This window comes from Triticum aestivum, chromosome 7A (genome assembly GCF_018294505.1).
Source record: "Triticum aestivum cultivar Chinese Spring chromosome 7A, IWGSC CS RefSeq v2.1, whole genome shotgun sequence".
NCBI lineage: Eukaryota > Viridiplantae > Streptophyta > Magnoliopsida > Poales > Poaceae > Triticum > Triticum aestivum.
Genome location: NC_057812.1, coordinates 255,283,518 through 255,297,316, shown reverse-complemented (window position 1 = coordinate 255,297,316; position 13,799 = coordinate 255,283,518).

Below are 13,799 nucleotides of genomic sequence, written 5' to 3'. Positions count from 1 at the left end.
TCTTCCATGCTACACACATTATAGGCGGTTCCCAAACAGAATGGTAAAATTTATACTCCCCCTCCACCAACAAGCATCAATCCATGGCCTGCTCGAAACAACGAGTGCCTCCAACTAACAAGAGTCCCGGGGGAGTTCTGTTTGCAGTTATTTTGATTTGATTTGCATGAAGCATGGGACTGGGCATCCCGGTGACCAGCCATTTTCTCGTGAGTGAGGAGCGGAGTCCACTCCTCTTGAGAATAACCCGCCTAGCATGGAAGATACAGACAACCCTAGTTAATACATGAGCTATTCAAGCATAAAAAATAGAATGTTTATTTGAAGGTTTAGAGTTTGGCACATATAAATTTACTTGGAACGGCAGGTAGATGCCATATATAGGTAGGTATGGTGGACTCATATGGAAGAACTTTGGGGTTTATGGAATTGGATGCATAAGCAGTATTCCCGCTTAGTACAAGTGAAGGCTAGAAAAAGACTGGGAAGCGACCAGCTAGAGAGAGACAACAGTCATGAACATGCATTAAAATTAATCAACACCGAATGCAAGCATGAGTAGGAGATAATGCACCATGAACATAAATATCGTAGAGGCTATGTTGATTTTGTTTCAACTACATGCGTGAACATGTGCCAAGTCAATCCACTCGAATCGTTCAAAATAGTATACCACCCTATCATACCACATCACAACCATTTTAATAGCATGTTGGCATGCAAGGTAAACCATTATAAGCTCCTAGCTAATTAAGCATGGCATAAGCAACTACAATCTCTAATTGTCACTGCAAACATGTTTCTTTCATAATAGGCTGAATAAGGAACGATGAACTAATCATATTTACAAAAACAAGAGAGGTCGAGTTTATACCAGCTTTTCTCATCTTAATAAGTTCATCATATAATCATCATTATTGCCTTTCACTTGCACGACTGAATAGTGTGGATAATAATAATAGTGCACGTGCATTGGACTAAGCTGGAATCTGCAAGCATTCAATTCAAGAGAGAAGACAAGGTAATATGGGCTCTTTGTTAGATCAACAATAATGCATATGAGAGGCACTCAACATTTTAATCAAGGTCTTCTCCTCTCGACCCCAAAGAACAAGAAAAGAAATAAAACTATTTACACGGGAAAGCTCCCAACAAACAAAAGAAGAACGAGAAATATTTTTGGGTTTTCTTTTTAATTACTACTACTACAGCATGAAAAGTAAACTAGCTAAAAAGCTACAACTAATTTTTTGGTTTTTCTTAAGGTTTATCAAACACCCAAGAAGAAAGCACAAAAAGGAAAATAAACTAGCATGGATATTACAATGAAAAAGTATGAGCACTGACACCTAGCATGAGTGTGTGAACAAGAATGTAATGTCGGTGAGAGATACATACTCCCCCAAGCTTAGGCTTTTGGCCTAAGTTGGTCTATGGCCACGGCTAGCCTGGCGGATATCCAAAGTTGTAGCTGGGTCATACTGAGAAGGATCCCCCTGGTGCCACTGGTTGGCGATCTCTTCCGGATTTCACTGATAAAAAGACTGTCGGTGAGGATCAAATTGTGGTTCTGGCTCTGTAGCTGGTGTGGGGTTTCGGTAGGCGTGAATGGCCTCCGGTGGAATAAGGTACTTGCCTGCATATAAGTCAAACAAGGAAGTAGCAGGCAAAGTAATAGTCTCGGGGTGATTTTTTATCAAATATCAGCTTGTACTTAAGCATCTTTTCCTTATTCTTAACGATAAAATCATGTGCTACCATACTCTTATAGTCTAGAAAAATAGGAGGCAGCAACTTCTCTTCCTTCTCATAATGCCTAATAGGTATGTTAAAATGTGCAGCGAGGTGCGAGGCAAAGATACCACCCAAGATGGGGCCCTTAGTACGGTTAAGATTTAACCGCTTTGCAACAATAGAGCCCATACTAAATGTGTCATCACGGAACAAGGCATGGCACAAAATAACAATATCAGGGGCACTAAGGTTGCCACAGTTTCCGCGACCAATTAAGCATCTACTAGCAAATATTGCGAAGTAACGTAAAACAGGAAAATGTATGCTAGTAATTCTTGCATCGGAAACTTTCCTCGTTTCCCCTACAGCAATTGTATCAATAAATCCTTCCACATCGTCACGATGTGGTTCCTCTACGCTGCCCTCAAAAGGTATCAAACAAACCAGACAAAAATCACGAAGTGACATCTCCTTATGCTCATCATATAAATAAAATTCCACCGTAGGTGGTGAGCTCCTAGCATGGAAATGAAAGTTTTGCACAAAGATATTGGTGAGTAAGAGATACTGTTCATGTTGGTCGTGGAGGAAGGCGGTGAGGCCTGCATTCTCAGCCAATTCACAGAAATCGTCATAAATCCCGGCTGCTCTCAAGAAATCATCACAAGGCCATTCACACGGTCGAACCTCCGTGGTGCGAGGGAGATTATACTTGGGCTTCTTGTTCTCTTTACTTTGTTTATCCTTCGAGCTTCGGCTCGATGAGCCCCTCAAAATCTCTTCATCTTTTTCTGAAAATTTCTGAAATTTTTAGTAACTTCAAAATAAAAGTGATCCAGACTCAACAATATTGATAGAAACTACTCCTACAAGTGCCTAGAGGCAATATCATGCATTAAAACTACTTTTGACCATATAAATTTGACATGCAAGCTCAAGAACAGGGTCACCTAAGCAGCAAAAATTTGCAATGAATAAGGCACTGGAACAAAAACTAATTGGACCATTGGAGGAGTCACACACCAAGGAACAATTCCCCAAAGCAGTTTTGTGAATGGAGCTTTGAGCGAGGAGATCGAAAATGGCAGCAAGATGAGCTTGGACTCGGGTTTGAGCTGGCTAGTGATTTTTTGGAAGGAAGAAGGAGTTTGTGGTAGCTGGAATAAGTGGAGGGGGCCCACGTGGGGTCCACGAGGCAGGGGGCGCGCCCTCTACCCTTGTGGGCACGCGGCTGCTCCCCCCGCTGTGTTTTCAGTGCCAGATATTCTCAAATATTCTAGAAAAAATCATATTTAATTTTCAGGGCATTTGGAGAACTTTTATTTTGGGGTACTCTTTATTGCATGGATAATTCAGAAAATAGACAGAAAAATATTATTTTTGCTTTATTTAATATGAATAACAGAAAGTAAAAACAGGGTACAGAGAGTTGTGTTTTCTAAATTCATCCATCTCATGCTCATCAAAAGGAATCCACTAACAAGGTTGATCAGGTCTTGTTAACAAACTCATTTCGAATAACATGAAACCGGAGAATTTTTGAATAACACTAGGTTACCTCAACGGGGATATGCATGTCCCCAACAATAAGAATATCATATTTATTCTTGGCAGTAGGAAGAGGAAATTCAAAACCTCCAATAGTAATTGTTGAAATTTTTCCAATAGAATTAATACTGTGGACTTGAGGTTGTTTCCTCAAAAAGTGTACCGTCTGCTCATTACCATTAACATGAAAAGTGACATTGCCTTTGGTGCAATCAATAACAGCCCCTGCAATATTCAAAAAGGGTCTTCCAAGAATAATGGACATACTATCGTCCTCGGGAATATCAAGAATAACAAACTCCATTAAAATAGTAACATTTGCAACCACAACAGGCACATCCTCACAATTACCGACAGGCATAGCAGTTGATTTATCGGCCATAAGCAAAGATATATCAGTAGGTGTCAACTTATTCAAATCAAGTCTACGATATAAAGACAGAGGCATAACACTAACACCGGCTCCAAGATCACATAAAGCAGTTTTAACATAGTTTCTTTTAATGGAGCATGGTATAGTTGGTACTCCTGGGTCTCCAAGTTTCTTTGGTATTCCACCCGTAAAAGTATAATTAGCAAGCATGGTGGAAATTTAAGCTTCCGGTATCTTTCTCTTATTAGTAACTATATCTTTCATGTACTTAGCATAAGGATTCATTTTAAGCATATCAGTCAAACGCATACGCAAAAAGATAGGTCTAATCATTTTAGCAGAGCGCTCAAAATCCTCATCATCCTTTTTCTTGGATGGTTTAGGAGGAAAAGGCATGGGTTTCTGAACCCATGGTTCTCTTTCTTTACCGTGCTTCCTAGCAACAAAGTCTCTCTTATCGTAACGTTGATTCTTTGATTTTGGGTTATCAAGATCAACAGTAGGTTAAATCTCTACATCATTCTCATTGCTAGGTTGAGCATCAACATGAACATCATCATTAACATTATCACTAGGTTCATGTTCATTACCAGGTTGTGTCTCGGCATCAGAAATAGAAATATCATTGGGATTCTCAGGTGTGTCAACAACAGATTCACTAGAAGCGTGCAAAGTCCTATCATTTTTCTTTTTCTTCCTATTAGAAGGACTAGGTGCATCTATATTAGTTCTCTGAGAATCTTGCTAAATTCTCTTAGGGTGGCCTTCTGGATACAAAGGTTCCCGAGTCACTTTACCTCCTCTAGTTGCAACTCTAACAGCAAAGTAATTATTTTTACTATTCAATTCATTGAGCAAATCATTCTGAGCTTTAAGTACTTGCTCTACTTGAATGGTAACCATAGAAGCATGTTTACTAATAAGTTTAAGTTCACCTTTAACATTAGCCATATAATCACTTAAGTGTTCAATCATATAAGCATTATGTTTCAACTGTCTACCAACATAAGCATTAAAATCTTCTTGCTTAACCATAAAGTTATCAAATTCATCCAAACATTGGCTAGCAAACTTAGCAGGATGGATTTTAGCTTTATCATATCTATAGAGAGAATTTACCTTTACTACCTGTGTCGGGTTATCGAGACCGTGTGTTTCTTCAATAGGTGATGAATTAAGACCATGCATTTCTTCAACAGGAGGTAAATTCTTAACATCTTCAGCTTTTATACCTTTTTCTTTCATAGATTTCTTTGCCTCTTGCATATCTTCAGGACTGAGAAATAGAATACACCTTTTCTTCGGAGTTGTCTTAGGAGTTGGTTCAGGAAGTGTCCAATTATTTTCATTAGTCAACATATTATTCAATAGAATTTCAGCTTGATCAACTGTTCTTTCCCTGAAAACACAACCAGCACAACTATCCAGGTAATCTCTGGAAGCATCGATTAGTCCATTATAAAAGATATCAAGTATTTCATTTTTCTTGAGAGGATGATTGGGCAAAGCATTAAGTAATTGGAGAAGCCTCCCCCAAGCTTGTGGGAGACTCTCTTCTTCAATTTGCACAAAATTATATATTTCCCTTAAAGTGGCTTGTTTCTTATGAGCGGGGAAATATTTAGCAGGGAAGTAATAAATCATATCCCGGGGACTACGCACACAACCAGGATCAAGAGAATTAAACCATATCTTAGCATCACCCTTTAATGAGAACGAAAATAATTTAAGGATATAATAGTAGCGAGTTTTCTCATCATTAGTGAACGGGGTAGCTATATCATTTAATTTAGTAAGATGTGCCACAAAAGTTTCAGATTCATGGCCATAGAAAGGATCAGATTCAACCAAAGTAATTAACTTAGGATCGACAGAAAAATCATAATCCTTATCAGTAACAAAGATAGGTGAAGTAGCATAAGCAGGATCATATTTCATTCTAGCATTCAAAGATTTTTCTTTCAGCTTAGCTAATAGTTTCTTAAGATCACTTCTATCATTGTAGGCAAGAAAGTCTCTAGCAGTTTCTTCATCCATAACATAACCCCCATGAACAACAGGCAATTCATATCTAGGGGAGAATCTTCATCATCACTTTCATCAATATTATCAGTTTCAGTAATTTCATTCTCTCTAGCCCTAGCGAGTTGCTCATCAAGAAATTCACCAAGTGGCATAGTAGTATCAAGCATAGAAGTAGTTTCATCATAAGTATCATGCAAAGCAGAAGTGGCATCATCAATAACATGCGACATATCAAAATTAATAGCAGAAGCGGGTTTAGGTGTCGCAAGCTTACTCAAAATAGAAGGTTAATCAAGAGCAGAGCTAGATGGCAGTTCCTTACCTCCCCTCGTAGTTGAGGGAAAAATCTTGGTTCTTTGATCTTTCAAGTTCTTCATAATGATAAGAAGATATAAATCCCAAGTGACTCAAAGAATAGAGCTATGCTCCCCGGCAACGGCGCCAGAAAATGTTCTTGATAACCCACAAGTATAGGGGATCGCAACAGTTTTCGAGGGTAGAGTATTCAACCCAAATTTATTGATTCGGCACAAGGGGAGCTAAAGAATATTCTCAAGTATTAGCAGCTGAGTTGTCAATTCAACCACACCTGGAAACTTAATATCTGCAGCAAAATGTTTAGTAGCAAAGTAATATGATAGTAGTGGTAACAGTGGCAAAAGGTAACGGTAGCAAAAGTAATATTTTTGGGTTTTGTAGTGATTGTAACAGTAGCAGCGGAAAAGTAAATAAGCGAAGAACAATATAGGAAAAGCTCGTAGGCATTGGATCAGTGATGGAGAATTATGCCGGATGCGATCAATCATGTAACAGTCATAACCTAGGGTGACACAGAACTAGCTCTAGTTCATCAATGTAATGTAGGCATGTATTCCGGATATAGTCATACATGCTTATGGAAAAGAACTTGCATGACATCCTTTGTCCTACCCTCCCGTGGCAGTGGGGTTCTATTGAAAACTAAGGGATATTAAGGCCTCCTTTTAATAGAGTACCGAACCAAAGCATTAACACATAGTGAATACATGAACTCCTCAAACTACGGTCATCACCGGTAAGTATCCCGATTATTGTCACTTCGGGGTTAATGCATCATAACACATAACTAGATTGTTGATGGCGTGCGTTGCCGCGCCCGTCTATTTTAATGTAAAACAGTCAGAATTTATGTAAATATGCGAACATGAAAGCTAAGTTGATCATGTGGAGATTTTAAGATAAATACAACTGTTGGAAAACTGCGAGTATTTCAAATAGGCCGCTTGATGTAGATCGCAACCCATGGTACATATTTTCAAAGCTAATAGGTATAAAATATAGAAAATCGACATGCTAGGGAGGGAGGGGGGAGAGAGAGGGGGAAGGGGAGGGAGAGGGAGAGAGAAAGAGAGATTTATCAATAAACTGCTATGCTGAATTGGACATGTTTCCTGGAAGTGTGGTGAAACCCTTTGCAGCTCCTCTTGTTGTTGTTTGCAGCAACGACATCAGGACAACTATTCATATCTATTAGCTCTTTGATATGGTGTGCTCTTTCCATGACATTGTCCACGCCTTCCTAAGAAAAATACTGCAGATTACAGTGGGGTTAGTCGGAAAAAAACAAAAAAGAACTCATATAGCAGCGAAGTGAATCCAAGAACACAAATGTGAACTGCTTAAAATCAGAGATGCTTATTTCTGCAGGTAAGTTAAATATCTAGAAACTATAATATCTTGCCCTATAGATGAAAAAGCTATAAAGACATTCACGCCTTTCAACATAATTATTCTACAAATCTTAAAGCAAACATATTGAGCAAACTGCCTTTATTTAGATCAAGAAATTTGTCTCATAGTTAACATCATGTATAATATACTGTATATATCTGATTCTTTTTGTGGAAATGTACCACGGAAAAAGGCATGGCCAGCATGACACGACTTGGACGACAGCATGCCAGGGACACCGGTTCAACCGGCCAACTATCGTGCAAAGTTGACAAGTCACAATGGCTACTGTTGTGTGTGGTGGAGGTCGCAGAAGAGGCGCCACCATTTGAGGTCGAGGTCGGGGAAGCAGGACGCTTGCATGACCAGGAGGAAGAAAGCAGACTTCACCGTGTTCTAGGCTTGTAGCTCAACTATGGATACTGCTAACATCTGGAAAACTATATATGTTTAGTTCTTGGTATTAAAAAATCATTAGTTTATTTATTGCTTTGCAACAACACCACAAAAGTTCTAAGCTTCAGGATACTGTTCAAGTGCAGCTTCTCATTTCAGTTTTATAAAGTGAATTTGCTCCATGTAGGGATGTGCCCTTCTAGATAACATGCATTATAAGAAGGTTTTATTAGTATATCTGATCAAATGGCCAGAGCCAATAAATTTGACACCTAGTCAAATTCTGCTCTACCACATCATCCCTCCAGTTACTACATATATTTGCCTATGGTCATTTTTCAATAATGATTTCTTTGCTCCGATATTATTAAGAGTTTCCAAAATGCAACATCAAAGATTGCTTCTAATTGATTAGCATTTGATTCAAGAAACTACTCGTTTGGACAACTGCATGGTTTATGATGATGACAATGACAACTTTAGTTTCAAGACCCTGAAGAAGTGTTACCTACATATATGTTGTCCAAACTTCACATCACATGATAGCGTTCTGTTAGGCCACTAGGATGCGATCATATTGATATTCTAAATCATGACATTGTGTTAGCACTTGTTTACTCAAATATTTGTGTGACATTATACATCAGTGTCATTCCGTCCTCGAATATGGGTCCTAATTTATGCGCTGCCTATATCGAGAACTGTAATCTGAACCTTCAGAATTTTCCATATGGTTGTTCCATGGGTGTTACCTTCTAACATTACAATATTGTTTCCGATGAAGCTAAAACTCCTATGAGATTAGAATGCAATTATGATCTTAGGATTCGGTAACTAATATTTACGACTATATTCGTCGTATTACCCTCCTAAGAACAAGTACCAGTACTCTATACTGTAAATCAAGGAAGTTCTTCGTAACTTTCAAGTACTCCCTATTGTAAATCAAGAAAGGTCTTTGTAACTTCCATGTATCAAGACACCATATATTTACAGAAATTCCGACCATTCTACCGGAACAAAGGACGGGCGCGGTAATGCAAGCCATCATGTACGCTCACTGTTGTGTGCCACTGACCCGCAAGCGCCGCCTAAATTGAGTTTTTGAACCTCATATTTGTCACCAAACATTCAATAATCATTTATTCTCCATGGGCATTGTACAAACATTGGATATGTCATTTTATCAGATAGGAACAAATTAAGAGTGTATATCATGTACGCTCATTGGATATGTTTGTGCATATCGATCTACCATCCTAAACAACCTCATGCATATATACAATAATAATCGGCAGTAGCTTGTCATGAATAATTAAGAACAAATAAGCATGGAAAATAAGAAATCATATGAACACATTGGATATGGACAAAATATATGATATTCCATGTAGCTAACCTGCCAGCAGCCATTGGGATCCCGGTTTTCAGAATTCGGGAACAAAAATAAACACAGAAACACCTAGAGAAATTTGGTAAACAAGCCAGAACCAGTCCCGAGCACTTGGGCGTAAATAACTGTAGCAAATTAAGAGCAGAAATCAACATCAGCAGGAACCCTATTAGAGCACAAATATTGGGTACAAAGGGACTGTAGTGGCGAAGGGAAATATGCAGCAAAGTTGAAGATGAAGGGACAAACTACTGGAGAAGCACAGCTCCTGGATGTTACTGCATCACTACCGGATGAAGAAGGGGGAGAACCTGGGTATCGACACACTGCATATGTAGGTAACTCGCCGACATCACATTCTGCGCAATCCCATAGCTATGCAAATATATCAAAAACAACACACATTAACAGGGGAGGCATTCACTCAATCCTTTCAAACTTGGGGGAACATGGCAAACTTTGAAGAATACACGAACGACGTGCGGCGATGGGTGAGCGCCAGGCCAAGGTAGGCGGGGCGGCCCCACCTGTCCGTACCTTCATGGAGCCATGGATTAAGCAGACAAACATGGACTTTGCTCGTTTATTAGTATAGACAGAAGATGTCGAGGCTTCGTCTCCCTCTACAATAGAATGGTTACCTTTTTTGCGCATTGTAATACTACTTTCCTAGTTCACCTGTTCCACACAGGAGCATCATATGAATACCAAAGGAACGTATTATTTAAGCGATTTGCAGCGTACTAGTAAAATTGATAGCAGAAGATGAAAGTATAATGTACGGAGTAATAACCTGTCCAAAAGCCATTTGAGAGATGATGGACGGATGATCACAAGAATGGACAGTAGGAAGCTGCAGAATCCGCCCAAATCAATTGTGCACGTGTAGCATGAACATCACCTGCACATACATTTTTTGGCAGAGGGTATGAGTATCTTTTCTGTGAGACGATAAGAGGACATGGCAATTGTTTGATGCAATTTACAAGTGAAATACCTGAGCATATCGCCAAAGATGTAGATGCTAGAGCGTGTTGTGCATACAAAGCCAGGGAGAGAACCATTATATAGTACCACTGCGCACAAGAAAGGTTTGCAAATTTACCAGCCATGAACAAATAAATAATACGCCATGATTTCTAGCTTCAAGGAGAGAGGAGCAGTTTCTAGTAGAGGAGGGCCATGATTGCAAGCATGAAGGAGGGCAGAGAAGTTTCAAGCAGGCCAGGAGTCTGCGGGCGCCCACTGTCGCGCCGGCCCCAAACCGTGCTAGCGCCCGGATCCTGCTCCTCCGGTCGCAGGCATCGACCGGATGGAGTCGATCCATCCCTCACCCCGTTTTTAATTTGATGGAACCAGGATCGACCGCACCGGCTTCTCCTCTCCTCCGGTCGCTAGATTGGGCGAGTGGACCTCGATCGGGATCGGGATTGGGCGAGCTTTGATCGGGATCGGGAGGGCGACTGGATGTGGTCTCATGGGGACTGATCAGGTAGGCTTCGGGAGCGGATGGACTTGGTAGTTCGTAGGCCTCACTCCTTCGATGGGCTACCGGCTCGCTAAGGCCCAATGCACGAGAGGGCTCTGCTTCGGCCTGTGGAGCAGCAGCCCACAGGACAACCGGGCCAAATTTCGCACAGTGCGGCATAGATCGCTTCTAAGACGAGATCCGACGGCCACAAACACTCAGATTGCAAGAACGGGCGGCCGAAAATGCAAATTGCTGTGAGAGCTAGCTTTAGGTGCGGTTATACTGTCCTTAATAGGTGACTATAGACTTGCAAGATAGGATCAAGAACTCTCATATATTGATGAGAACATAATAGGTTCGGATCTAAAATCATGGCACTCGGGCCCCAGTGACAAGCATTAAGCATAGCAAAGTCATAGCAACATCAATCTCAGAACATAGTGGATACTAGGGATCAAACCCTAACAGAACTAATTCGATTACATGATAAATCTCACCCAACCCATCACCGTCCAGCAAGCCTATGATGGAATTACTCACGCACGGCGGTGAGCATCATGAAATTGGTGATGGAGGAAGGTTGATGATGACGATGGCGACGGATTCCCCTCTCCGGAGCCCCGAACGGACTCCAGATCAGCCCTCCCGAGAGTTTAGGGCTTGGCGGCGGCTCTATATCGTAAAATGCGATGAATCCTTCTCTCTAATTTTTTCTTCCCGAAAGTGAATATATGGAGTCAAGGTTGAGGTCGGTGGAGCGTCAGGGGGCCCACAACGCAGGGGGGCGCGCCCAAGGTGTCGGGCACGCCCCCACCCTCATGGACAGGGTGTGGGTCCCCTGACGTGGATCTTTCTTCCAGTATTTTATATATTCCAAAATAATTCTTCGTTGACTTTCAGGTCATTCCGAAAACTTTTATTTCTGCACAAAAATAACACCATGGCAATTCTGCAGAAAATAGCGTCAGTCCGGGTTAGTTCCATTCAAATCATGCAAGTTAGAGTCCAAAACAAGGACAAAAGTGTTTGGAAAAGTAGATACGACGGAGACGTATCACCATGCTACACACATTATAGGCGGTTCCCAAGCAGAATTGTAAAGTTTATACTCACCCACCACTAACAAGCATCAATCCATGGCTTGCCCGAAACAAAGGGTGCCTCCAACTAACAACAATCCAGGGGAGTTTTGTTTGTAATTATTTTGATTAGATTTGAGCATGGGACTGGGCATCCCGGTGACCAGCCATTTTCTCGTGAGTGAGGAGCGGAGTCCACTCCTCTTGAGAATAACCCGCCTAGCATGGAAGATACAGACAACCCTAGTTGATACATGAGCTATTCGAGCATACAAAACAGAATGTTTATTTGAAGGTTTAGAGTTTGGCACATACAAATTTACTTGAAACGGTAGGTAGATACCATATATAGGAAGGTATGGTGGACCCATATGGAATAACGTTGGGGTTTATGGAGTTCGATGCACAAGCAGCATTCCCGCTTAGTACAAGTGAAGGCTAGAAAGAGACTGGGAAGCGACCAGCTAGAGAGCGACAACAATCATGAACATGCATTAAAATTAATCAACACTGAATGCAAGCATGAGTAGGATATAATTCACCATGAACGTAAATATCGTGGAGGCTATGTTGATTTTGTTTCAACTACATGCGTGAACATGTGCCAAGCCAAGCCACTCGAATCGTTCAAAGGAGGATACCACCCTATCATACCACATCACAACCATTTTAATAGCATGTTAGCACGCAAGGTAAACCATTATAAACTCCTAGCAAATTAAGCATGGCATAAGCAACTATAATCTCCAATTGTCATTGCAAACATGTTTCATTCATAATAGGCTGAATCAGGAACGATGGACTAATCATATTTACAAAAACAAGAGAGGTCGAGTTCATACCAGCTTTCCTCATCTCAATCAGTTCATCATATATCGTCATTATTGCCTTTCACTTGCACGACCGAATAGTGTGGATAATAATAATAGTGCACGTGCATTGGACTAAGCTAGAATCTGCAAGCATTCAATACAAGGGAGAAGACAAGGTAATATGGGCTCTTTGTTAGATCAACAATAATGCATATTAGAGCCACTCAACATTTTCATCAAGGTCTTCTCCTCTCGACCCCCAAAGAAAAGAAAAGAAACAAAACTATTTACACGGGAAAGCTCCCAACAAGCAAAAGAAGAACGAGAAATCTTTTTGGGTTTTATTTTTAATTACTACTACAGGCATGGAAAGTAAACTAGCTAAAAGCTACAACTAATTTATTTGGTGTTTATTAAGGGTTTTCAAACACACAAGAAGAAAGCTTAAAAATAAGATAAACTAGCATGGATTATACAATGAAAAAGTATGAGCACCGACAACTGGCATGAGTGTGTAAATATGAATGTAATGCCAGTGAGAAATACGTACTCCCCCAAGCTTAGGCTTTTGGCCTAAGTTGATCTATGCCCATGGATCGAAGTTGTAGTTGGGGTCGTACTGAGAAGGGTCTTTGGGGTGCCACTGATTGGCGATCTCCTCCAGATCCCACTGATAAACAGACTGACGGTGAGGATCAGATAGTGGCTCCGGATTTGGAGCTGATGTTAGGCTCTGGTATGCCTGAACGGCCTCCGGCAGAATAAGGTACGTGCCTGAAAATATGTCAAACAAAGAGAGAGCAGGCAAGGTAATAGTCTCAACGTGTTTCTTATCAAACATCAGTCTATAGTTAAGCATCTTCTTCTTATTCTTAACAATCAAATCATGTGCTACCATGCTCTTATAATCTAGCAAAATATGAGGTAGCAACTTTTCTTGTTTCTCATAATGCCTAATAGGTATGTTAAAGTGTGCAGCAAGGCGCGAGGCGAAGATGCCTTCCAAGATGGGACCCTTTGTATGGTTCAGATTTAACTGTTTAGCAACAATGGCGCCTAAACTGAAAGTGGTATCATGAAACAAAGCATGGCACAAAATAACAATATCAGGGGCACTAAGATTTCCGCAGTTCCCGCGACCAATTAAGCATCTACTAGCAAATATTGCAAAGTAACATAGAACAGGAAAATGTATGCTAGTGATTCTTGCCTCGGAAACTTTCCTCGTTTCCCCTACAACAATTGTATCAATAAATCC